This window comes from Euprymna scolopes, chromosome 9 (genome assembly GCF_053919585.1).
Source record: "Euprymna scolopes isolate OS-2025 chromosome 9, ASM5391958v1, whole genome shotgun sequence".
Lineage (NCBI taxonomy): Eukaryota > Metazoa > Mollusca > Cephalopoda > Sepiida > Sepiolidae > Euprymna > Euprymna scolopes.
Genome location: NC_136490.1, coordinates 25,909,447 through 25,936,870, shown reverse-complemented (window position 1 = coordinate 25,936,870; position 27,424 = coordinate 25,909,447). Strand labels below are relative to the sequence as shown.

The 27,424-nt window shown below is 29.7% G+C and overlaps 1 protein-coding gene across 9 annotated transcripts in view; it reads left to right on the top strand.

Moving 5' to 3' along the window:
- LOC145284468 (maternal embryonic leucine zipper kinase-like) overlaps positions 1 to 27,073 on the top strand; it is a 303,478-nt gene extending 276,405 nt beyond the window's left edge. For 8 of the 9 annotated variants that reach the window (XR_013868840.1, XM_080133306.1, XM_080133307.1 and 5 more), the window contains one exon: positions 4,072 to 8,399. The gene's annotated coding sequence lies outside the window, so the exon portion shown is untranslated. Of the gene's footprint in view, positions 1 to 4,071; positions 8,400 to 24,273 lie in introns of those variants that run through there. The other variant, XM_080133303.1, reaches the window with a different exon arrangement.
- The last annotated feature ends 351 nt before the right edge of the window (positions 27,074 to 27,424 follow it).

Sequence of the window (27,424 nt, the reverse complement as noted above, 5' to 3'; positions counted from 1 at the left end):
CACAATGTTCTCTTGTTAATTCAAGTCTTGAATTGACAAATTGCTTGCTCTGTTTTTATTTTAATGCCATTAAGAAGTAACAAGTATTTCCCAAGGGTCCATTATTTATGCCCTCCTCTATTAGCTGCTATTGTTTACTTTCCTTCCAAAGTGCGTGTGCCGCCATTCGTTTGTTCGTTGTGGGACTCATTGCTCACCAATCAGGGATTTGAGAAATAATTGGTCTTAAAAAAAAAAAGTTTTACTCTTGTATTATCATTAATCAAAAATTGTATTTTTGCTTTCACATTGAAAATTTCATTTTTTTAAAATCTTGTTTAAAGATAATTCATAGTTGTACATTTTTTTTATTTTAATATAAAATGTTATATTTTTTGTGTGTAAAAAAACTTTTATAAATTCATATTTCAAAACAAGAGACTTTTTTGTTTCAGACTTTTTTTTGGCATTTGCATTATTCAGACTACTATTCTAATCTTGGTTATTATATTCACAATGTTTTTGTTGATGTAACCTGACCTCCTTCGGCCACATCTTTTCAAACTGTAGCTGGGTGGGGGTGGGGGGCTTGTAATAAGTAGTAACTTACGCATTTAGATAAAACTAACAGAGGTACCAAACATTGCCCAGGGCAAACATAACCTATTTTTATTTAAACTTCTATATCTCTATCTTTCTCTACCCAGTTCCCATTTTCTCCTCTACCCAGTCCACTCCTCTCTAGCTGAATACACACACTCTCCTTTATATAATAGATTCCTTAAGGAATGAGTATGCATTTTTCTTTCAAATTAGTACATAGTTATACTGAAAAAACGACGCGGCCCTCCTGACGAAATCAGGTCCAGTTGACCCTCACAAGATGTGTGATCTTTCTAAATGTTAGATGTTATTCATCCATATATATATATTATTCCTTATTGGAATTTTTTATTTTTTAGATGAGCATTGTATGTTAATTTTATTTTATTTCGGACTACTAGTCTCATCTTATCTTTTTTATTTGGTGCACAACGTTTCGGCCAACTTCCTCTGGCCTTCGTCAGGTGGTAACCGCGACGGATAGGAACTTCGAATCTCCTAACTGCATTCTCAGCCATCACTGTCATCCGTAGTTGTTGTCGTCTCACCACATTATACTCTTATTTATACTCTTTATATTTATATATTTATATATATATATTTATATATATATATGTATGTATTTATATATATACCAATCGGTACGGACCCGACTATGGAAGATCAGATAATAAATAAATATGGATTTATAAGATCAAAGAATCCAACCTTGATCGCCCTTCGGGGCCCGTGGCGCAGTTGATAGAGACGTTGAATCTCTACGGTTCCAGATAAACATTGTCTGAAGATAGCGGTTTCAATCCCACCCAAAGCATGCCAGAGGTAATTGGTCAAAAATGTGGTGAGACGACAACAACTACGGATGACAGTGATGGCTGAGAATGCAGTTAGGAGATTCGAAGTTCCTATCCGTCGCGGTTACCACCTGACGAAGGCCAGAGGAAGTTGGCCGAAACGTTGTGCACCAAATAAAAAAGATAAGATGAGACTAGTAGTCCGAAATAAAATAAAATTAACGTTATTCATCCAGTGACAAAGAATGTATCAACTTTGTGGGTATTTGTTTTGTTGTTTTTTTTTAACTTTTGGCTGAACATACAAGCACAAAACAATAATTTCTAAGTAATTTAAAGAATAGAAAGTGAACATTTGGTTTAGTTTTTGCAGCCTTGTTTAACGTTTGCTTCGCTTGTCATCCAATTTCATGAACAATGTTTCTGATAAAAGGGGAAGAATTGCTGTTTTCTGGGTCAAAATCTATCCACCTCACACTTATGGTTGGTTGATTTTTACCTTTTAAGTATTTTTTGTTTCCACTCCTTAGGGCCAAGATCAAAGTGTAGTATCTGTTCTGATACTACACTTCAATTTTTTGTTCTCAGTTAGTGGAGGAGAAATCCTTCATGATCGAGATAATTTTTGTTTCTTTTCTCCACATTAAAAAACGACCTTGGTGTCTAATTCTGCCCTCGTGGAGAGGCAAAGTAAATAGGAACAATAACTGAAAATAAAATTAACACTTCTAACCGGCCATGAAGTGAGAACTATCTCGTCTTGTGGATTAAAGAAAGGCTGATAATGTAGTACTTGCCTGGAAAACAATGTATGATCTGCTTAAGATTCAGAGGAATTCTACGGAAAGTAAGTCTGAACGTGAATGCTACCAAGACCAAATTGATGATCAATGATTGTAGTGCTATAGGTAAATGTCTCTGTTCAGTTTGTAGAAAGAGTGTCTGCTGCAAGAAGTGAAGTGGAATTACTGGTCAGTTGAGAGAGGATAACCGATTTGTGTGCAAGAAGTGTAAGACAATGGAGACGGATAAGAACTCTCATATGGGGAAAGTATATCTGGATGGTGAAACTTTAAGTTTTATTACCTTGGAGCACAGGGTGGAGCAAGTGTTAGTGTGATTGCAAGGGTAGATGAAATCGGTTCAGGAAACTTCTGGCATTACTAATCAGCAGAGTGTTATTACTGTCAATCAAAAGAATCTATCAGGCATGTGTAGTCAGTGTGATGATGTATGGAAGTGAAACTTTGTCAGTGAGGGTTGAGGACATACACTGCATGGAAAAAAAAATAATGAGAATATATGTGTAATGTGAAGCTTAAAGACAGGCTTTGTTTTGATGACTTTAGAAGAAAATTAAATCTGGATATTATAAGGAAGATGTATGCAAAAGAATAGATTTCAATGGTTTGACTATGTTGAATGGATGAAAGTTCTTGGTTAATAGATGCAGAAAAGTGTAGATAACAGGTTCAGTTCACAGGGGAAAAGCCAAAGAAAACATAGAAGTGATAAAAATGGATCTCAGGAATAAAGATGAAGTCAAAGATGTAGTTTGGAAGTGTATTTCTTTAAAGTCATCCATTATATGACACCATGTAAAATGGATGTTAAAATGAATATGAGTATGAAATTCCAATACAGGTTTGAAAATTTGCACCTGGACATAGTTCGGGTATACATTGTGGAAAAACGTGAATAAAAAAAAAATATGAATCAGGATGAGAGTAGTAGTCTGAATAATGCAATAGATTTTTATCATTTTGTCTACGCATAAACCTTTTCATTCTTATGTTACTGTCTCCCAATGCTGTTTCAGACTCATCCTTCTTTTTTATTAAAATTGTTTTTATATAAGCAAAGTAAATTTTTAACTTTTGTCTTCAATAATTTTCTCAAGATCAATGCAATTTTTTAATTTTTAGATTTTTAATTCTTTCAATTACAAAAAAATGAAATAATTAAAAAAACAAACAAACTAAATCTGTTAAGAAACCAAATAACAATGTAGGTTTTTTTTTCTCTCAAATAAATAAATTATTATTTTTATTTTATTTATTTTTTTTTAATTCAAATTTCCAGCTCCATGACAATACAATTTTGTTTTCATTGTTAAGATCTTATGGCATTGTTAAACACCAAATTTCTTCCGGTCTTGTTGAAGAAACTGTTTTTTAATCTCAGATAATCATAGTGAGGGGGGGAAAAAAGAAGGAAAAAAGACTATCACCTTGAAGAAGGCACATGGAGCTGTAAATTAGATTAAAGCATAATTCATTTATTTGAAAAAAAAAAAAAATTGCATCGTTTTATTTGATTTCTTGAGAGATTTTAAAATTTCTCAAACCAATGCTTCTACTATATAGTAAGATTAAATTCAAAATTTTTTTAAAACTTTAACAAATGTTTGCTATGTTTAACATAAAGTAATGCTCTTTCTATAAAATGGCTTTGTAAAAAAAAAAAAAAAAGGATATTTTGGCAAAAACACATTTTCTGTTAAACTGAACTCCCAAATAAAAACTGAACAAGACTGAATTTTATTTATTTTTTTTAACTAATTAAGAAAAAATATTTATTTTTAATCATTAGTAATGAGAATTTTTGAAAGAATATTAAATATTTTATAATAAGGGGTGTTCATCTGTTTTTATCTTTCAAGTTTCTATTTTATTTATTTTTCTTTTAATTTCAGGTGACTAACTATTTCTTCTGGGGAAATTGAAAACATTTTGAGACTTTTATACTGGTTTTAATCTCCTGTGATGGAAACACGAAAAAGATGCACTGTCAAGAAATCAAGGCAATTATTGAAAAAAAAACCAAAAAAAAAAAAACCTATCGTCTCTTTTCTTTTTCAAGGATGGTTGTTCAACAAAATTATGACTTCCAACAAAGTCTGTGGTAAATTTATCAAAGAAAAAAAAATTTATAAATATTATCGGGATTACAGGAAAGACCAAACAATTAATAAACAATGGTTCATACTTATGTAAATGGTTCAAAGAAGAATTAAACAAGAAATACATTTTTTTTAAAAAAAAGATTGTCATTAACTCTTTAATGCTTTAATTTAGCAATAAAGAAAAAAAAAAAGGCCATAAATAAAAAAAAATTCATTTGGAATGAAATGAAATCAATTTCAAATGATTTTTGATTAGGTATTTTAAAAGATGATTATCCTTACTCAGTTTTATTTCTTTTATTATATATATTTATTTTTTATGATAATTCAAGCCTTTTTTTTTTTTAAAGGAGGCAGTGCATTATATTATATATGGTTATTATAGAACCTGTGCAACCTTAAAAAATGTATTCGAAACTTAGAAAATATCACACCAGTTATGATGCCATTATCCATTTGGCATTGAAGGAAAGCATTATACAAAAATGAACACTGCTCTAAAAATTAAAACAAAATTAAAAAAAAATTTTTTTCTTTTTTTGGCAATTTTGTACACGATTGTGTACAAAATTGCCTAAGCGATAATTATGTGACTCTCTCTCTCAAACTCCAAAACAAAGGCAAAAGTTGATGCATAGAATATTAAATTCTAAGAAAAAAAAAAATAACAATTTTTAGATTTTCTATTTCACAAACGGTTTCTTGTCAAAACTACTGGAATAAGATTTTTTTTTAAAGTTCAAAATAACTTTTGATGATTATTTTTATTTTTCCACGTTTAATAATAAGATCTTCAAGTGCATTTGGTTGTTCGGCTTTTGAGGAGTCACCTCTTAGTTACTATTACTCTCAGGTCCACTCTGACCCATGGTTGCAATATCTATCTGCCCTCCACTCATCTGTAAGTCAAATGAAATGTTTCGACTATGTGAAACAAACAAATATACACACTAATCGTATACAAAACCTCGAATTGCAGTTGACATGCAACAACACCCAACAACCACTCCTCACTTGGCTCATTAAAATAATTTTTCCATAAATTTATTTTAAATAAGGTTTTAATTAAAAAAAACATGATTTAATTTCATTTAATATGAAATGATGTTTTATGAAATATTGTTTCATTTAGTGTCATTGTGTTTTGTCCCGTTAATTTTTTTGATTCCGTTAATTTTGTGATAATTCTTTTTCAATATCTGTATTTTACACAGACACTAGCGATTTCTTCATCACAGGAATTTTGAAAATTAAATTTTTTTTTTTTTAATTCATTAAAATTTTAATTCCAACTGCTATTCCCTCAAGCCTCAAAGCTTTAACCTTCTTGTTCTTACAACTCCATGCAAGGTCAGCACCATAACCTGCTCGTGATTCCAATCTAGTTTATGTCCTGTTTACAACATGAGGTTAAATGCACCTGAACAAATATATGTTGACTGATATCCATCCAAGTTAGTCTCCATCAATATGATATCTAAAAGCTATGGAACATGGAATAAGATGAGTTTTCTCGAATGGTTTAAGTAAAGGGTTATGTTGTGAATTCCATATTGTTTACCTACTACAACAAAAATGCACGGGGAAGGCCAGAGAATATTATGGTCAAATTATTGTGACCCATAGCAACTAGAATAAAGACAGCAGCCTTAAACAAGTAAATATAGTAAATGCCTTGTATTCCTAGTTTTTCAGATTCTGATATCGCAACCAATGAAAATGCATATAATGAATTGATAACAAAAGAAATTAGGAAAATGAGGCAATACAATAGGCATCTTATATAACAGGTTTCAGATCAAGCAAACAGTAAACACTGCCTGCTGCTGACTCACATCAGTCTTAACTGCTGAAAGGATGTGTATTGTTGTCTCCGGTTGGCTTGATCTGAAATTTGTTGCCAATTAGTGTATTGCCTAATTTATTTTTATTTACCTAATTTTTTTGTTATTGTTTGTATCGATTATTTGATATGCATTTTCATTGGCTAAGATATCAGAACCCAAGAAAATGACTGCAAGATGTTTACTATATTTAGGTGTTTCAGATTTCCTACCCAACTGAAACCTATGGTATCATATAGCTAATCACTGTATAGGATCACTTATAATTAACACATATTGCACAAACACACACACACACACACATATCTCTCTCATATATATATATATATATATATATATATATATATATAGTAAGTTATAAAATATATATGGATATTAAGCTACACAGAATATTCCGCGTTTCATTAATTAGCTTAATTGCCATATATATTTTATAACTTACTACCTAACCTTACCTACGTATTGAGCACTGTTGAAGTAAATACTTCAAGTTTACACATAAATTTATACTTTCTTATATTAATTTATGTGATTAAATGAAGTTATATATATATATATATATATGTATATATATATATATATATATATATATATATATATATGAATTTCAGGTTAATATTTTTCTGAGGTAAAGCAATCAATGAAGTTTTAGCAAGATCAATACAAGCGTGCTCAATATCGAAGTAGGGCAAAATATACTTTTTATTTGGTTTATATAAGAATTAATATGTTGCTACACATTAATGAGTATGTTTCGGCTAACCAGTTACAAGTAACGAGAGACCGTTTCAGGCGATATTGCTCGAAAGGATTACGGATTGAACTTTAGCATATAGTTACTTGTAACTGGAAAACCAAAAAATGCTCATGAATGTGTTGCAACATATTAATGCTTATGTAAAACAAATAAGTGTGTGTGTATATATTTATTTTTTTCATCTATACACATGAAATTTTATAAGGAGATGTATTTCATATATTGATTTTCAGTATTTACTTCAACAGTGCTCAATATATGAATTGAGTTAGTTAGTAAGTTATAAGAATATATATATAGCAATTAAGCTACACAGCACTTTCCACATTTCATTCTTGTGAGGACTTGTCAGGCATCTATATATATATATATATATATATATATTATTATTATTATTCATAGTAAGTAAGCCACATGTTTTACTTTTCCTCAGAAATAAAACAAACATTTGTGTAGCTTACTTGCCATATGTATATTTATATACTAATTTCTATTTTAAAAGTATACTGAAAGAAAAAGATATATGTAATATATTATTTTATAATATATATAATTGCAATAAGAATCTTTCTACATTAGGTTAATTTAGGTTAAATATTAAAATTAATCTATTTGTCCTTAATTTTAATAAATGCTACATGAAGTTAATAATATTTAGTAATTCGTTATTTTTAATTTAACTGACCTTTTGACCTTCTTTATTAATAACTTTTATTTTGTTTTTAAAATCTAGCTTTTTTTTTTTACCTTTGAAATGTTACTTTAATCTTTGTATGTGCAAAGACAAACCAAGATTTCTTAAGGTGAAAATTTGATGACCGACGAGTTTGAGGAAATCCGCTCATTTATTCTTTAAATTTTAAATAAATTACATCTTCAGTTTGTAAATAAAGCATCACAGTTGAATTTTAATTCATTCCTTTAAATGCAGGTTGCATATCTAGAGTGAAAATAGTTTTAGTTTATCAAAGGAAAAAATTATTTGAAAGAGATTCTTCAGAAATAACAAAAAAAAACAAAACAAAAACGCAAGCTATTTTTTTTTAAATAGGAAACATACAAACATCTGCATGTAGTTCATTTTTACTAACTTTTTTGTTAGTAAAGAATTTATTGTATGTTTTACTCCAAGTTTGAAACAAATTCTTTTATTTCTACCTTTTTTGTTAACACTAACAGCATTTTAGCTGTTTTTTGAAACTGAAAAGATGGATTCTATCTTTTTGAACAAATAGGAAAAGTTAACTTTTACCTGAAAATTTTTGTACCTTTTTATTTTTTACTCTTTCAATTATGAACTTGATTATATCCTTTTCTTGCATCTATTTTTGTTATGTGTTTAAAATTCTGTTTTTGATGATTTTCATCATTAAAAAAATTTTTTTTTTTTTTTTTTTCAGTTGTCCTACTTAAACTGTTTAATTTCCAGTTCTGCATTTTTTCCATACAAACCCTGGTTTTAGTTTCTTTCTCCTCAGTTTCATGCTTCCTTTAATAAATGACTATTTTGTGCCACAGTCAATTATTATATGTATTTTTTTCAACTTCTCTCCTCTTACAAAACCTGTGTTTTCAACCTCTCCCCCTCTCCTCTTACAAAACCTGTGTTTTCAACCTCTCTTGTTTTAAAAAATTTGTTTTCAAGCTCTCTCCTCTTACAAAACCTGTTGTCTCTCCCTCTCTCCTGTTACAAAACTTGTGTTTTCAACGTCTCCCCCCTCTCCTCTTACAAAGTCTGTGCTTTCAGCTTCATTTCTTTGTTCTCTTACCAAACCTCTCACACTCTTGTCTACCATTACCTTTTCTATGATGTCTATTTTCTACCAAATTTTCTTATTACTGTATTTTCTGCCACATAAATTGACAGGATACGTTTGCCAAAACAAAATGTTAATCTGCATAATACACAAAAGTTTAGATGAACTCCAAGACTTGCACCATCCTGTGCAAACCTAATTCCACATCCTAAAGGCACTGCCATTTTTTTTGTGTGTAAATTTAAACAGATCTTTTGTGACTGGAAATATATTTGTTGATTCGTGACTAGCAGCAATTCAAACAAACCACAATTTTCAATCGGCTTTCCAATAAATAATGAAACTACAATTTCATCTTTCTCTTTCATGTACATCGCCTAGCAGGGCTTTACATTGTGAGTGAAACGGTTGCATTTGCAAATGATTTTTCAAAGTGGTGACTAGAAATAATGAAACACTTTTCTTTTGATGATTGTGTTTTTTTTCGTTTTTTTTTGTTTTACCGAAAACATTCTAAAACTTGTTATTGAGTGAAAAATGGTTTTCTAATATTTATTGTTTTAATAAAACGAGCAAAGTCAAATTATTTAAACAATAAAAGTGTAATAGAACAATATACTCTTTTAACAAAGGATGTAAAAAAACAAAAACATTTTAAAAAATTTGAATGTTTAAACTTTCAAATCTCAACATAAAATTCAGGGCATATTTAGAATTACACTTATTTACAAAAAATAAACAGAAAAATTTTAATAATGTACCTATTTGTCATGGCATGAATGTCATATTCCGAAAATAACATTTTTTTATTTGGCTGGTAAACAAAAATATTTAGTAGGAAAATATTTAGTAGGCAAATGTCAACTAAAGATAAATTTGTCAAATTTATTAAAAGGTGTTCATCTAAACAGAAAAATAAGAAAGAGGACTGAAATAGACATTTAAAAGATCTTTTTTTTTTTTTTTTTTTCATAAGTTGGTTAATGCTAAGATCAAATTTTAACAATAACATATGCAGTCATATGTTGGATCACAAGGGGCTCAAACCATGAACAAATCTTTTTTTTGACCTGTGAACAAAGTATTAGTGCACAATTACACAACACGCAAACTTATCTATTGCAGCAATCTAGTTCTAGAGAGTAGAAAGTGGACCATTGTTGGCTCCTTACATCAAGTGGCTTCATGCTTTGTCTGGAACAAGTTCTGTTAAAAAAACATTACTTTTAAGTAATTTAAAGAGAGTAGAAAGCGGATGTTGGGTATACTTTTGCCATCCTCGTAATTCTCACTTCTCTTATTTTGTTCTCTGATTTTCATATTCCAGGAGAAATGTTTCTGACAAAGGGGGAAGAGTTGCTGTTTATTGGTTCATAATCTATTCACATTTATAATTGGTTAGATTTTGCCCTTGAATTTCTTTTTCTTAAAAGCTTTATGCCTTATCTGGAACATGGCATCATTAAATCAATGATCTGTAATGATCTGAAAGAGTAAAGATGCACCAAAGTTGGTTTGATGTGACTGAATGATTTATGCTAACAAAAGCAAATCTTTAAAGAAGTCAGAAAAAGAGAAATTATTGATGGTATGGATTAATAAGAGACAGTCATTTTCTGAAATGATTGAATGGATTACATAAATTTGAATGGGAAAAATTGTTTTAACTCTAGATTTTGGTTAGCTAACATAGCCAAGAAATGAAGTTACTGACCCGAGCTACTGCTGTACTGTTAAATTTAAAAAAAATTAAAAAAAAATTTTGTTCTGTTCTAAATGTCAAAAAATATTTTAATTGAACTGTGATTGAATGAATTGTTGAATTAAGTTGGTAGAGCTTTATGCCTTAATTTTTCCTTATTTAGCTTGATTTTATTTCTTTCTTTTCCTTTATCTTTTTTTTCTTTTGTTTTTTTTCTCGATTCCTCTCATGTTTTGTCTTGCCTTGCTCTCCCCCCTTTTTCTTCCTCTCTAGAAATTGTTATTCCGCCATACTTCAAATGATTCATTGGTAGGGGAAGTAGAAGACTTTTGTTTCATTAATGTCTTTCTGTGTCCTTTAGTACATATCAGTTGATACATATATTTTAAGAATGAAAAAAAAAAAAAAAAAAGTTGGAGATTAACACCGTTTGCTAATCCCACTTCAGGCTAAAAAATTAATCTCAAATTCAGATTTTTTTTTTTTTTTTTGATATTAATTAAATTCTTGAATGAAAGAACCAATAATCTGTTAAATAAAGGAAATTATTATTGCAAACTTAAGTTAGCCAAATGACATATTTACTATAAGAAATATAAAGACATAGTTTTACTGTTTAAAATACTATTACATTACTGTTTATAGAGAATTCTTGTGTACTTATTTGTAAATTGTTCATGGATATTAAATTTGTGATTTAATTAAATTCATTTAAGCTAGTGGGACCTGTGGAAATTCCACAGCAGCATCTTTCATATGTAACCTATTGCTGCTGAGAATTCTGTGGATGTTCAGTGTGAATGGAGACCCCGCGATATAACGGTTTTGTTAAAACTGTAAAAATATTTATCTAAGTAATCTGGTTAAGGCAGTGTCAGAATATATCTGGTTATTACAGCTTATCTCCAATATCCTTATAGGTATCTGTGAGATATTTCCATTGTATGAATGCCCGGCGTGAATGGAAAACCCACTTAGAACAGATACTACCATTGGATCCTAGCTGAAAGACCAAGATGGTATATTTTGGTTTCATGTACGGCTCAAAAGCGACATTATTCTTTTTAATTTAAATTTTTTTTGCATTGTGTCTTCGGTGATCGGGAGATCCTATTTATTAAAAAGGAGGATAGGAGATAAAATACCATGAACATTAAATTAGCGTTTCTATATAATAATTTAATGTTCGTGGTATGTTGTTATCTTCTATCCTCTTTTTTAATAACTAGGATCTCCCGAATCAATAATTAAAATCTGGAAACTGTGACACACGTAGGTACGTACATGCTTTAAAGGTACTACAATATTAATACATAGATTTTACATATTTAAAGTAAGCATTGCAGTTTATTAAACTGAATAACTATTTTTTTCATCTGTGTAAATAAAATATTTTTAAAAAATAAGCCCCATTCAAAAATTGAACAGTCAGTTAAAAATAAGATTTAAAATCTGAGGATTTGTTTTAAATTTTGCTACTCACTAAAATTCCTTCATTCATATACTAACCAAATATCCTTTGAATATAAATAAATATAAATGAACGGATTTAATTGACTCAAAAACTTTACATTTATAAATGGATAATAAACATAATTAACCCTACTGGACCGATTTACCGATATACTATTAATTTCCAAAAATGCTACATACCGAGTTACTGCTAAACCACTATTTTTTTGACCACATGTTTTTGTGTTGTCAGGGAGCTAAAAATAGCTACCCAATTGCGGCACCTCATCTGACCACATCTGTGTTGTGTGCATGGAGAAACACCTGAGATACAACAGACAGCACCTTAGAGTATCTTACAAAAACAACCACCAAAAGAAGGTGAAGACAAGGTTCTGGTGCATTCACTGCAGAAAGTACCTGTGCATCAAGGAGAGCTCCACCTGTTGGGTGGACTGGCATATGAAGGCTAAATACTGACAGTAGATGAAAGACAAAAAATTACTAACACGTTTAAATTTTTTTCACAATTTTTCCCAGGAGGCCAGACACAGTGGCAAATTAGGTTCAGTAGCTCAGGTCTGGTTGGGTTAACACAGGGAATTACATTTTGGAAAAAAAAAACATCTACGGAAGCTAGCAAGGAAAAGCTAAACAGTACAGTTTATTGTAACTGTATATACTCTTCTCAATTCACTACTCTTAGCAAAATTAGTGAAAATGTGAAAGAGATTGAATTGCTTATCATAATCATATTCAGAACATCTCGTCTCTAAATTAACAGCAACCATTTTCGGTTCTTGTCCAGAATTTTTCCTATGTTAAAAAACAAAAAGGAAAAATATGTAAGCTGTACATGCCCATAATAAAACAAAAACATCATATTCCAAAAATCACATAAATTGATCCAGTAGTTTTATTTTTAACCAAGAAAATCAGATTTTATGGGTAACTGAGGAGCGACTGTCTTGCCTGCCATTTTTGAAACACTAAAGAAACCTAACACAATAATAATTTAAACTTTGAAGATTTATGTTGTAATGCCTATGAATTCCAATTAATTGTTTAAAAATGATTTTCTTTATAAAAATAAAACTACTTGATCAATTTGTGATTTTTGGAATATAAATAATAAAAAAAATCGTTTTCATGCTTCAAAAAACCCTCATAAACTTGAAGTCATTATATATTATAAAAATGTTCACGGTTCACAAGAGGTTTCATTAGGTCATATATATATATATATATATATATATATATATATATATATATATATATATATATATATATGACCTAATGAAACCTCTTGTGAACCGTGAATATTTTTTCTTTCTGTGCACAGTGGATGACGTCACAAAGAAATAGCATTATCCACTAAAACAGTTGGAAAACACAAAACAAATCCTTTATAACGTCATAGTGATGACATCATCCGATAAAAGAGATTGAAGACATCAAAAAGATTTTCCTTTATGGTGTCCTAAAAGCTGAAATAACAAAAGGATGATGTCATCCATACAAATGGAGCATAGATGACCCATGATATTTTGTGTCATTAGTCATCTATGTGAACAGTGACTATATAGATATACTAGACTAACTGCCTACGTCTGCAGTACATCTAGTATATATTCTACTAGGAGATAGTCACATCTTTGGAAGCATTTTTTTTGTGAGATTAAATTTGAAAATTTTAGACAACCAAGTAATACTGTATTTTAATTAATTGTTTAAAATGACGTCAATTAATTGTTTAAAAATTATTTGCGGAAAAAAAAAAAAATTCTTTTTTTAAAATTTTATTTTTTTGAGACTTTGTGGTATCCGCTGTTCTCAAAGAAGATTTTTATTTTGTCAGTTTTGCTTTTCTCATTTTGCTGGTATTGCGAAGTTTGGGAGGGAGGTTAGCCTCCGAGGAGAAAAATTGTATGCCTGATCATGTTGACGATTGTATCAAAGTTAAATCCAATGTGTTTTCGTGGTTGGCATGAATATTGAATAGAAGTCCCATCTTTGAAAGCATTATTTTGAACTTAGCAACACCAGCAGAATGAAGAAAAAAATACAAAATAAAGTTTTCTTTAATAAGAATGGATGCCACCGAAAGTCTTGGAGAAAAAAAAAGAAAAAAGTTTTTTTCATGTAATAAAAAAAATTATACAGCATTTCTTGGCTTTCTAAAAAGTTTAACTTTAATCTCTGTGTTCTTATATTTTACAAATCTGATTATGTCAAATGTTAAAATGTACTTTGCAATAGTTTTTGTATATTGTTTTTTTTTTTCTTTTTGGTTGTTTAAACTTTAGACGTACACTTAGTAATAACTGCATCCTACAATGCATGAGGCAGTCAAGTCAAGGTACACCATCGTTCTCGACATGAAGTCAGATTCACAGCGTCCCCCAGTTTCTTCCTTTTGCAATCAAATCTCAATTGCTTGCTTTCGTTTTTGATCTTTCTCTTTTTCCATGTGAGGTCCATTCTCTCTGAGGCCAATCTTCGAGTATATTCAAATCACCCTAGATGTCATTTGCAGATTATTAACAATACTACCTGTTGGTTAATGCGGTCTCTGACTTCTTGGTTGGTAATTTGATCGTTCCATTTGATTCCTAGAATCCCTCTAAGTCATTTGGAATCAAACCCGTTTAATCTCTTTTCTTGGCTGATTTTGTGATGCCAAATTTCACTTCCATATAGCAGTGTGCTGTTATAAAATCTTAATTTAGATATGAGCATGAATTATTTTGTTTCTCCAAATCTTGCAAAGCTGATTAAATGCTGCTGAGGCTTTTCCTATTCTGCACTGCAACTGACACCAATGAAATGCAACTAATTTTTATTTACTTCCGTAGATGAATATTTCTATAATAAAATGACAGTTACAATCATTTTTCATCTTTTCGAAGAAACAGTTCCCATGGAAGCTTGTGAGCGACAAAGATATCTAAGTGTAAAATCAACTTACATTTCTGAATTTGAGATGAGGATTGATTATTCGTATTGGATTCTTCAGACTATTGTTTTCATCTTGAATGTTTTTACAATGTTTTTACAATGTTTTGGTCAATGTACCTCTAATCTTCTTCAGGTGTCGAATTCAGAAACCTTTCTGTTGAACTCTGGAATCTGCACGGAATTTTAAACAGAATCCTCTATTTAATCCACGGGGAAAGCATGCTCTTGTTCCGTCAACCATGATTGGGTAGTAATTCGCAATTGTATTTTGAGTTTTGCTGCTCTGAAGATTGAAACTTTAACCTCAGGAAAAGTGCAAATAAATAAAGGGTTCTGTTCGAAATTCCACACAGACTCGTGAGTTTGATAAAATGCACCTGAAGAAGGCCGAAGGTTACATTGTTATTGTGAAAATAACACTGAAGGTGAGAATAGTAGTCTGAAGAATCCAAATAATATTGATAATGGAATCAAGTTATAATAAAGAGATATTTGTCAAGTGACAACTCTTACCAACATTAATTGATCTCCAAAAAGAAAAAAAAATGTAACCAAAATAATTTGATTCTTTTATGAAGATGATCAAGATAATTCATGAGAATCTGCTAATAAAATGGCCGACACAAAAACGATAGCGAATTAAAGTATGTTTGTATATTTCTTACTCATGTTTTTTTTTTTTTTAAATTGTTAAATGAGGCAAATTTTCTTATATCATATTTTTATCTTTACTCAATGTGATTGGTCATTTATGAAAAAAAAATCAATATGTGATTAAACTTGCAATAAAAATAAATGCTGAAAAACTTCTACAAGTGAAACCTGTTTTGGTGCAGCTTGCTTGCAACAATTATATTATTAAGCACCACTTGCATAGTGAGCATTGGTGAAGTATATATGGAAACATATATATATATATATATATATAAACATTATTTCATGTATCTACATTAAATCGTATTAAGAGATATAATATTTTATGTATCAATTTTCAGTATTTACTTTAAGAATGGTCAATATGTGAGTAGAGCTGGGTAGTAATTTATGAAAATATATGGCAATTAAGCTACACAGAATTTTCTCTATTTCATTCCCATAGGAATCGTCAGTCTATAATTTATGAAAGTTGTGCTATTTTGTATTTATATATACAAATGGCGTTTAATTTAATTAGTTAACCAAACAGATTCATTGTTACTCCTGCCCATAGGCTTTTGTATCCATCAGCCAATCCCTGGGCTCTCTCTCTCTCTCTCTCTCTCTCTCTCTCTATATATATATATATATATATATATATATATATATGAGAGAGAGAGAGAGATTAATGAATTGGTATAAGTTCATTTACATGTTCCAAGAAAACAAGACAAATGTAGATAATATACAATCATTTCAGAGATGATATTGTTTATTTAGATATCTCTTCACCAGCACAATGGAAGGTGATACCAAATAGCAATCAGTATACAGCATTGTGAGGAATTAGATTCTGCATTGAATCTGTGGGAAAATTTTTATCCAGGTCTCGGAAATATAATTAAAATTTGGAAGAATAAGCTCCAAATATATGCAGACCCCTGGCTAGGGGGGCTATATATATTGTATTTTATAATATAAAACAATAATACATAAAAACAATAACAAAAAAAAAAGACGGTTGAAATTCAACAGTTTAAAAAAAATATATATATGGAGATGTTTGAAACAATTAGTTTGGATTTTAATTTAGCATTTCTGTTGACTGAAGAAGGATGAAGGTCACCCAAAAATATTAATCCTTTAAATGTAAACAAATATTATAAAATAAGCATATCAATATATGAATATGCTTAAATTTTCAGCTGTAATATTGAAGGAAATAGGTTACAGCCTTATGTATTGAATTTTGTTTTTAATATATAAAAGGCTTATATGAATGTTGCATATTAAAAACAAGTTTTGAATGAAAGTGAGTTCAATGTCTTGTGATAGAATTGTGTAATTATACAAAACAATCTTTTTTTTAATTTGAAATAAAAACATTCTTATGGTTAAAGGTATAAATTTTCATGATAGTGAAACCATTTTAATAAAATGTGTTGAAAATTTTGCGTGATTTTGAAAAAAAAAAAAATTGCTAGATTGGCAAAAAACAAACAAACAAAAAAACCCCAAAAAACACTGGTGCCAAGTTTATGCAAAGTTACAATGTATGTATTTTTTGTGATATTGGAAAGTTAAAAAAAACAAACAAACAGTTATTTAAAATACAAAAAATAAACTGATGTGCCTCAATGTGAACATAAAATAATTTTGATTAAAAGGTGGCGTTCAGTAATGACAAATCTTTTTATTTCAAGATGAATTGAAATATTGAAGAAAATATCTTCAAAAAATTATAGACTTTATCGACAATATGGTTATAAATTACCTTTCTTTACTAGCAAGCTGACTGGCATTGCTCTGTCATAAAATATACTTAAATATGATATTTCAATTTATGCAGATTTCGTATTCATTATTATTATTATTATAGAGCCAATTCTCTATTGATTATTATATTGTACCCAATATATAGTAGTGATTTAAAAGTTAAAAAAAAAAAAAAATGCCTTCTGTGCCATCAGCTTGAATTGAAACCATAACATGACGTTTCAGCATTATTTGTTACCCTCTGTCTACATGCATACACAAAATTAACAAATGTTATTTAACCTATAAATATTATTTGCGCATATGGAGAATACCACTTTAAGTTGACTTGGGCCTGCCAAGTTTCTTTTTTTTTTTCTTTTTTTCTTTTTTTTTTCTTTTTTTCTTTTTTTTTTCTCAATTTTAACCCCTTAGCTATTTTTATTGGCTAAAAAACAAATCAAATCTGTTCCACTGGTTCAAATCTCATATCAAGTTTCAAGTCTGTAGACCAAACATTTACGGGAGTTTGGTCGAGACCATTCCTCACACAGACACACAAGGTCACTTATGTGTGTGCCTATGTGGAGGGTATAGATAGGAAAGAAGAAAATAGCAAATTATGTAGAACATTTTAACAGTAAATTTTGTCAAAAATAGAAATTTCTTAGAGTTGTATAAGATATACAAAATGTTTGTCACTACCACTTCCAATTTCATGTATATTTTATCCAACTTTGTTAAATAACTATTTTTGACAAATTTTTATAACTATCACCCCCTCCCCCATCCTCTCTGAAATATCTAATTTAAAGAATGATTCTGTGTTATATTACTTTCTGTGATCCTTGTTTATGTTCTATCTCTATACATTTTGTCAGATATTTATACCTGTAAACAAAACTTCATGCATATATATATATATATATATATATATATATATATATGAGGGAGTTAAAGGAAGAGAATAAAATCAATTCTTTAAGAGGAAACTTATCGGGATAATATAAAGCTCAACAAATTGTTTTGAAGCTTATATAGCAGTCAATAAAGAGAGAAAATAAAGGTATAAAATAAAAAGGTATATATCAATTTCCGATTCTTTTAAAAGCTCTAAATATTTATAGAGTTGTTTTATTTATATTTTCATTTTCGAATTACCGTAAAAAAACCCATTTAATATGTGAATATATTTATAAAAAGAGAAAAAAAGAAATGCATGCTTGAGGTTATCTATAGATTAAAAACTTACTAGTTGTTTAAAATCAATAAATAACATTTGTATCATTAATGGAAAATTAAATTGAAACAATAATGAAAAAAAAAAAAAAAACATGATCAATAGAATCGTTTTTGAATTCTGAAATTAGGCACAATTTTTTTCTGATATTGATACACCAAAAACTTTGGATTTTTTTTCCAATTCTGATTAATCATCCGAACACTAATGCGCGCACACACACACACACACACACACACACACACACACACACACACAAATTTATACACCTGTATTTACACGTGTAAAGTAAAAAGAAGTGAAAAAAAAAAAATGCATACCTGCCAAATAGAGCTGATAAATCATTTGGTTGGCTTTTATTAAAAACACTTTATCAAAATATTAGTCAACCAAAATTGGTTTTGATTTAATTTGATTTTTTTTTTGTATTTTTTAAGGTTATACACTTTATTTTTCTCTACATGCTGTTGAAGTTTATCTCTATATGTATTTGTGTGTGTGTATATATATATACACACACACACACATACTGTAGAATTATATTACAGTTACCACAAAAATCAGTCCACAATCAAGATTTTAAATTTTTTATGTTGATTTTTTTCTTAAATTTAGGCGACTTTTTATATTTACTTACTTTTTTCATGGAAAAGGTAAATATAAAAAAATTCGTCTAAATTTAAAAAAAAACCCCAACAAATCTGAAAAAATAAGTCATGATTTTGGACTGGTTTTTTAGGTAACTGGAATCTAATTCTACAATATATATGCTTTGAGGGCAGAGATATATCTTTGTGAATGTTATTTTTTGTAACAATTTTTACTATTTTATAAGGAACACATGCTTAAAAAAGCGTGCATTTTTATGTATACTCAAGATATATAATTTAACCTTTTGACCTGGTTGCATCAAATGGTCACTAAGGTCAATTTACATTGTCCTAACATGGCCGTATGTCCTATAAATTTTCCTACAAAATATGACAATAGTTTGTGGTTTTTGTGAGGCAGAAACAGTGTTTATTTATTTCCATAAAATTTATTCAATAAATGTATGATATAACATTTGATAAAATATAAATATTAGATCAAAGTTTTTAAAATTCATGAAAGTCTTATTCACTCACCAAATTTGTAAAGCTTATGTCTTTTTGTACAAATGAGAAAACTAAGCCTTCTCTGTGATAAACATTGATGATCCCCTTTTTTTCCCCACGGATTGTACAGTTTTTAATTTATTTTTTTTAATTACACTTTAGTCTTTTCTAAAAAAAAAAAAAAACTAAATAAATAAATAAATAAAAAGCTGAACAAAACTGGGTTCTTGTGCAGAATAGTGAGGTGAAAACATTATTACATACTTGCGTGTCATGTCTAAATTAGTATAAATTCCAAAAAATGCCCCTCCCCCCAAAAAAAAATTACAAGTAAAAATGATATTTATTGAGTTTATCGATTTTATTGAATTATATCGTATGTTTTAATATTGAAGAGCTCTCAAAATCCAAGGAAGGTAACTGCAGTCGATCAATTTGACAATCCACCATTTCAAATTACAAAATGTCAGACCGTTATTGTGGATAATTTTTGCGATTTTTGGAATTTATACTAATTTTGGCATGGCATGTAAACACATAATGTTTTCAATTGAAATGTGTTTGTTTCAAAATGCACTATTTTGCACGAGTATCCAAAACGGACATCTTTTTCTCAAGCAACAATTAATCTTTACAAATTGTGATTTATAAAAGCAATTTATTTTGAAGACACTTGTAAAAATTTTTTTTTCTCTGCCAAAATCTGTGATTATCTTGGATTTTACAAGTCTTCACTTTTTATGCAAGGCATTCCTTTGTCACTATTTGGTACATAATATTGCACTCGAACCCTTCCCCCCTTACTACTTGTTGGATTCTTGAACCATTGGTGCTCTCATTACCATTCTTTATCTCCTACTGAGTCACAACTGTGCAAGATGGTAGCAAGTTTGAATGTTATGAACAAATGTTTTTAAATTTAACAAAAGTCTTTTTCTTTTTTTTTTTTTTTCTCTTACAAAGGCATCCCTGCTTATCAAGGCCCTGAGGCCACTCGAGGATAAAGGTTAATGAGTGTACGCTAGTCAATGGGGAAAATGTCGTAGTGGGAATTGGATAAATTGGGATTACTTAAGAGGATGACTCATCAAGAACTTATTCACGTTGGACTTGAAGACAACCATATTGTAGTCTGTTCCATTTTCCTGCTTTCCAACTGAGTTCCACAGGCGTGCAATTCTAAGAAAGAAGCTTTGTTTATAGAATCTTCGTTTAGGTTTAGGCACAGATCAAGAGTGGGGAAATTATTGATAGTGGTTTCAGCTTGATGAGTGTCTTTTGTGAAAGTCAGACCTGGGGAGGGAACCATAGATTGGTACTCAGATGGGCACTTGCCATGAAAATAATGATAAAGCGGAGACAAGCTTGCAACGTCTCTTTTGTGGGAAAAAGGTTGCAGGGAAGAGAAAAGGGTATCCCAACTGTGCTACAAAGTCTATTTTGAACTCTTTCAAAATAGGATAAGCTACTTCTAGGAGCTCCTGCCCAGATGTGGCAACAGTACTCCATCCTTGGATGTACTTGGCTCTTATACAGGTAGAGAATTGCATCAGCAGATAAATATCTATTGGAACGGTAGAACGACCCCACCATTTTTCTAGCAGCCTTTAAAATTTAAAAAAAAAAAATTAAATTTAAAAAATTTTATCTGATTTTTTAAATTTTAATTTTTAAATTTCTTTTAATATTTGCTCCTTTAATTTATGAAAAAACAAAAAATTAATATTTGTTTTTTGTCCGGAATTCTTCCTTATTAAAAAACTAAAAAAATAAAGAAAAATTTGTATGATGTACATAGCCATGGCAAAATAATATATTAAAAAAAAATTGTGTAAATTTATCAAGTAGTTTTATTTTTAAATAAGAAAATTTTATGAGTATCCAAAGAGCAGTTGTCTTATCTGCCATTTTGAAAGCAATCTAAAAATGAAAAAGGATGAATGGTGATAACACAATTCAAACTTGCAAGATATGTTGTAATGCCTACGAATTCCAATTAATCGTTTAAAAATGATTTTCTTCATAAAAATAAAATTACTTGATCAATTTATGTGATTTTTGGAATATGATAGTTTCACTTCATCATGAGTGTGTACACCATGCAATTTTTTATTTATTTTAGTCTTTTAATATAGGGTGAATTCTGCACAAGAATCAAATATTTTATATAGGTCTGTCACTGCTAATCCAGCTTCTTTGAGACATTGGATCAGATCATGGCTGACCATCATATTCTTACGTTCATCATACTCTGTAAAATCAGTACAAATTCACTAACAAGGAACACAAGAATAGTCTTTTGATAGTTGGAATGCCTTCTTTTAATATTTTTCTTCCTGAATGAGTTTACAAAATATCCAATCAATTTAGCAACAAGTTTTTATTTTTTATTTTTTTTTTAAATCTAAAAGTTTTGAAATGTTCAATATTTACGAGGGGTCAGGGTAACTTTTCATCATGAAAGATTTTATCATAAAATAATCATCACTGTTACAAATATTTTCAAGTACCGGTTTTTGTTCAGAATTCAACCTTATATAATAAAAGAAACAAAAACAAAGAAAAATCAGTATTATATATCGTGTAGCCGTGATGAAATGAAAATATAATATTCCAAAAATCATAAATTGATGAAGTAATTTTATTTTTAAATAAAAATCAAATTTTATGATTATTTTCTTGACAATTTGAGTTTACCTTTTAGTGTTTGTCTCAATTTTCCATTTTCAAATCTTAAAATTCACTTTCTTGATTGAAACCCCTTATCAACTAATAAACCAAGATTTAATTTAAAAATTAAAATAAAAAATGAAAAAAAACAACTTTTTTTTTTACTCTTGAGTCGCCACTTATCAAGGCCAAATCCACTCGAGGATAAAAGTTAATGTGATGTAAACATTGTCTGTTGAATGATAAAGAAAATTATGAGAGCAAATGATGAATGGAATGAACCAAATTTTATGATTTATGAGGATGTTTTATGAAATGAAATTATTTGGCACAAAAAAGCAAAGTGCAGCAAGTCCTGGAATGAAACAAGTAGAAGATATTTCCATTCTCATCTCGTCTGAATGTCTGACGTCATTTTTTACCTGAATATAGAAATCATCATGGCCTATTCTGACATGCTGTTCTACTGCGCAGAAACATAGACAGAGAATACTGCCTTTATGACAAGCATTTGTTGACGTCTCCAGTGAGTAACATGTTCTGTAGGTGGGAGAGTTTTGGAAAGAATCTCTGTTTATGGAAATTTTGTTTAATGTTTGTTTTAAATGCACCCCCTCCTAAAAACTACTATTCTTTCAATAGTAGAACAAATTAGAAAAGTTAAAAGAATTTTTAATCGAATGAGAACAAAAAAAAGTCTAAAATTTTTATTTTGCGATCCTCATAGGACCGTGATCACATCTACTTCTTTATGCTTTTGAAGTAAAGACAATGTTTTATTGCCTATTTAGAATTACACTTATTAAAAAAATATACAGAAAAAATATCTTTATAATGTATGTACTTTTCACAGAAGGAAACGGTCATATTCCAAAAATCATATAAATTGATCAGTTTTTTCTTTTTTTTTTTTTTTTTACTAAGAAAAAAAAAATCACGATTTTTAGTGATTTTTAATATTAAATGTATCCATTATAAGGCTGATTTTGATACCGATGGTTCAAATTAAGGTGTCTCCCTTTTCTTTATCTAACATGACTGATGAAAATCCAACATCTCACTTCGTAATAAAATTTGATTTTCTTAGTTAAAAAAAAAAAAAATTGATCCATTTACGTGATTTTTGGAATATGACATCTTCGTTCATGACAAGTATAAGCACTAATGTTTCTGTGTATTGTAAAAACAAAAACTATATTGTTTCGATTGTGACTGCCTTATTATATAATTAATATTATATTCATTTATGAAATTGTATGTTGTATATAAATACTTTTTTTTACATAAAAAGATGAGAATAACTTCCCAAATCCAACCTCCACATTTCATATATCAAGATGGAAATTGGTTAAAGGATATAATTGCTTTTTTTTTTTTAAATTTATTTCCTTCATTTATTTCTTTATTTTTCTCTTCTTTTTCCGTTTTTGTTTTTTCTGCTTTTTCTTTTTCTCGTTTTTTTTTTTTTTTGTTTTCTTTATTTTTTTTCTATTTTTGGTTTTCTTTTCTTTTTCTATTTTTTCTTTTTCTCTATTTTTCTTTTCTTTTTCCTTTTTTTTTAATATTAAACACAATTTCAACTGCGTACTTTGCTTTTCCACCATTGGAAGAGAACTGTAAACTAACTTTTGGTGTAATGGCTGGAATTAAAATAAATTGAAGCAGTATTAAAAATAAAACGATCGTCTTAAAATATGCTACCTAATAAAATACAGATAAGTTTCCCTATGATCCTGTATTTAAATATTTTAAAAAATTAAAAAGGATCAGATCTTGGTCAAGAGCAACTCAAAGGCTCCTTTTCTATTGATTACTATACCAAGATGTAGGGGAGGGTGCCACTTCTTTCTGGGGTTTACTTATCTTTTGATTCTCACCTTGAAATACTGAATGTCTAATAAGGAGCATCAAATATTACTTTTTGACTCTTTGGTATCACTTTACTGAAGATCGAACCTCTAGTCTCCTGGCCCATTAGTGAACACTCTTATAATTAATCACAAAAAATAACAAAATTACTAAACATATCAAATGATTAACTGATACTAACCCTCATTCCCCTAAAAATAAGAAGAAAAATACAAAAAGAGAACAAAAATCTGAACAACTTTTTTTCTTTTCCAGTGCCAGACATATCGAACATCAAAAACTGCGTCCCACAGTTCCGTCATAGGTTCGTCTCGAACCACCGAATGTAAACTTAATGACGAAATAAAAACCGGTAAAAGTATAGAATACAGGGTGAAACGATAAAGTTGTTGCCCTAAAGAGAACAAAACTACAGCTTTATTTTTAAACGATTACTGAAAAAATCAATTCAGGTAACTTGATTATGTAGTAGAGCTGACATTTATTCAATGTAGCTGCTTTCAGCCTCAATCACTTCCTCAATACAGGTGCAAAACTGGGAGCTTGCCTTTTTCACAAGCACTAGTGGGAGCTTGGTGAATACTTGCCAGATGGCAGCGATCAGGCCAACTTTGGTGTTGTGGGAGGTCATGTTGATGATGTTCTCGACGTATTACCAAATGAAGTAGTCCAACGGGTTCAGGTTGGGGGAGGAGGTGGGGGCGAGTGTACAGGGTCGTAGCACTCCTTCTGAAGCAAAGTCTGGGTCTCTTTGCACTTGTGGGCCGGCGCTGAGTGCTTCTGTCATACCCAGGGTTTTCCAGCAGCCACCTGATTGCACCAAGTGATCACCTCACCACACTCTTCAGCACATCCAGGTGCACTTTGGTGTTGAATTTTAAGCCGACTTTGAAGATATGAAGTGTCATGATGTGGCCCTAATTTAAAACCATACCAAAGACCATAACCTTAGCCGGAAACTATTTTTATCACCCTGGCCATGTCCCTGTTATCCGGATTGGCATTTTGAGGATGCTGGCAATGGTCCTGTCATAACTTGGATCAATAGAGAGCATGAGTTTTACAGTGGCACATCTCTGATCTGCTTGTTGAACATGGTGCCACTTTCAGACATGATAGAAGGCTCCTGTCGCTCTTGGTATTTGTACACAACTTGCCAACTAGTAGATGGTCTGCAATGACCAAAAGAAAATTGGTTTTCATCAAACGGAAATGGAATCAGTTTGTCTTTTCTAGGGCAACAATTTTATCGTTTCACTCTGTACTATTTTATACAAAGACGAGGACCCTGTCTTTAACAATCAATCCAATAACCTTTGGACTGCCATGACAGCACCTTCTTCGTTAGGATAAAGTATGGGTCAGCTTGAGACCAGGAAGTGCACCCTCCCAGGCATCACTTCTTCATGAAGAAGGTAATGTATTGCTGTTTATCTGTGGTGCCCTTAATGAGGAATGCTGAGGGGTCTGTTTCTGGTTATTTTTATACCCAGTCAGGGATCTCATTCAAAAAAGCTTGTTTTCCTCACTTTCTAGCCTTGTGCCACACTTAACTGCAGTTGGAAACAAGTAAATAAAACACTGTCTTTTTAGAAACTAAATGTTTTGCCGTTGTCTTTTCTTAGTTTTTGAAGAAAAAAAAATAACTAAAACATGGCCACTTTACTATTTCATATCAAGTATTAAAACCTAAAGATTTGAAAAAAAAAAAAATCCGACACTTTATTTGTATCTGTGAGATTTTCACATTTTTGTAAGTAGATAAGCACCCAGGTAAATGTCATTTTACCCAAATCCCTGTCCGAAATGGACAGATTGTTTTTATACTGAAGACATTTTGTCTTCCATATTACAACCACTTCCCATGAATATTAAATTATAAACTAAATGTATTGTATTTTATTAATTTTTCTTCAAGAAATTATTTTAATTTTTTATTTTATGAAGCTAATTTCTGCTGATGTGATTTTTTTCCCCTTTTTTCAAGATAAATCTATTTTGTACAAAATACCTTTTTTAATTTTTTTTAAAACAATATTTTTCTTAATTTACGAAAATTTCATATTATGATTTTTAATTTTTATTCATTATTTTTCTCATTGCAAAAATATTTAAAAATTTTTTTAATTTTCTTATTTTTCCTTCCTTTTCTTATTTTCCTTCCTTTTCTTATTTTCCTTCCTTTTCTTATTTTCCTTCCTTTTCTTATTTTTCCTTCCTTTTCTTTTTTGATTTTTCTTTCTTCCTCCTGTTTTCTTTTCTTTTTTTGTTTTTACAATAACGAACTGAAATGCCTTATTTAAAAAAAATTTATCAAAAAAAAACAAACTATAATTTAAAAAATAAAATTCTGCTGATCCTTATTTTTATATTTTCCAATAAGTTATTCTTTTTCATAGAAATTACCGTTAATCTATAGAAAATATCATTTTATTTTTAAATTTGCTTTTTCTCTTTTTTTATTTTTTTTATTTTAATATAAAAAATATTTTTTCAATCCTTTTCTTCACGGTTTCATCTCCCTTTTCTTTGGAAGTTTATTCTTTTGTTTCTTTTCCATTTCTTCACTTTTTTTTTCTATTTCTTTCCTTTCAATCTTTCTTCCTTTTTTGTTTGTAATTCTTTTTACTTTGTCCACATTTTTTTCTGTCTTGTTTTTCTTATTCTCTCCATTCGCTATTTCATCCTGTCTTTTCTTTTCTCTTCTTCTTCTTTCTGTCTTTCCTCCTCCTCCTCCTCCTCCTCCTATGGTCTTTTCTCTTCCTCCCATCGCCTTGTTTTTTTTCTCTCCACATTTTTTATTTTCCTTTTCTTTATCTTCCGACATTTTTACAAATGTTATCAATGTTTTTACTACACGTTTCTCTGTTCTTTTTCTTGTTTCTATTTTATCCATTTTCTTTTGTACATAATAAAGCAATTCTGTTTATTTTCTTTTCTTTTTCTTTTTCAACAATTTCAAAATTTGTGTTCAATAACTTCTTGCCATCCAATCAAGATGGAGGATGACATTTTCTCCCCAAATAAAAAACAAAAAAACTTTTGTATACATATATATCTCTTGTATGTCTTTTCATTAAATTTATCTGTTTTTTTCATTTTGTTGTTGATTTATAAAAGCAGTTAAAATGGAATCCATGTTTGTCAGAAACAAAAGATACTTTTAGTTGCAACTTATAACTATTAATATTATTCTGGCCAAGGAAAGTGAATTTTTGTTTTTATTAGAATGACACCTTTTATCAAGGCCCAAAAGCCGCTTGAGGATAAGAATTAAATGAAACACAACACCGTGATGATTAGTAATGATGGTGTAGATTGGGCAGAATTTGATTATTGAAGAGGGCGGCTCTACAAGAATTTGTTTACAATGACCATAATGTAGTAAACTGGGAAGCAGTCCTGT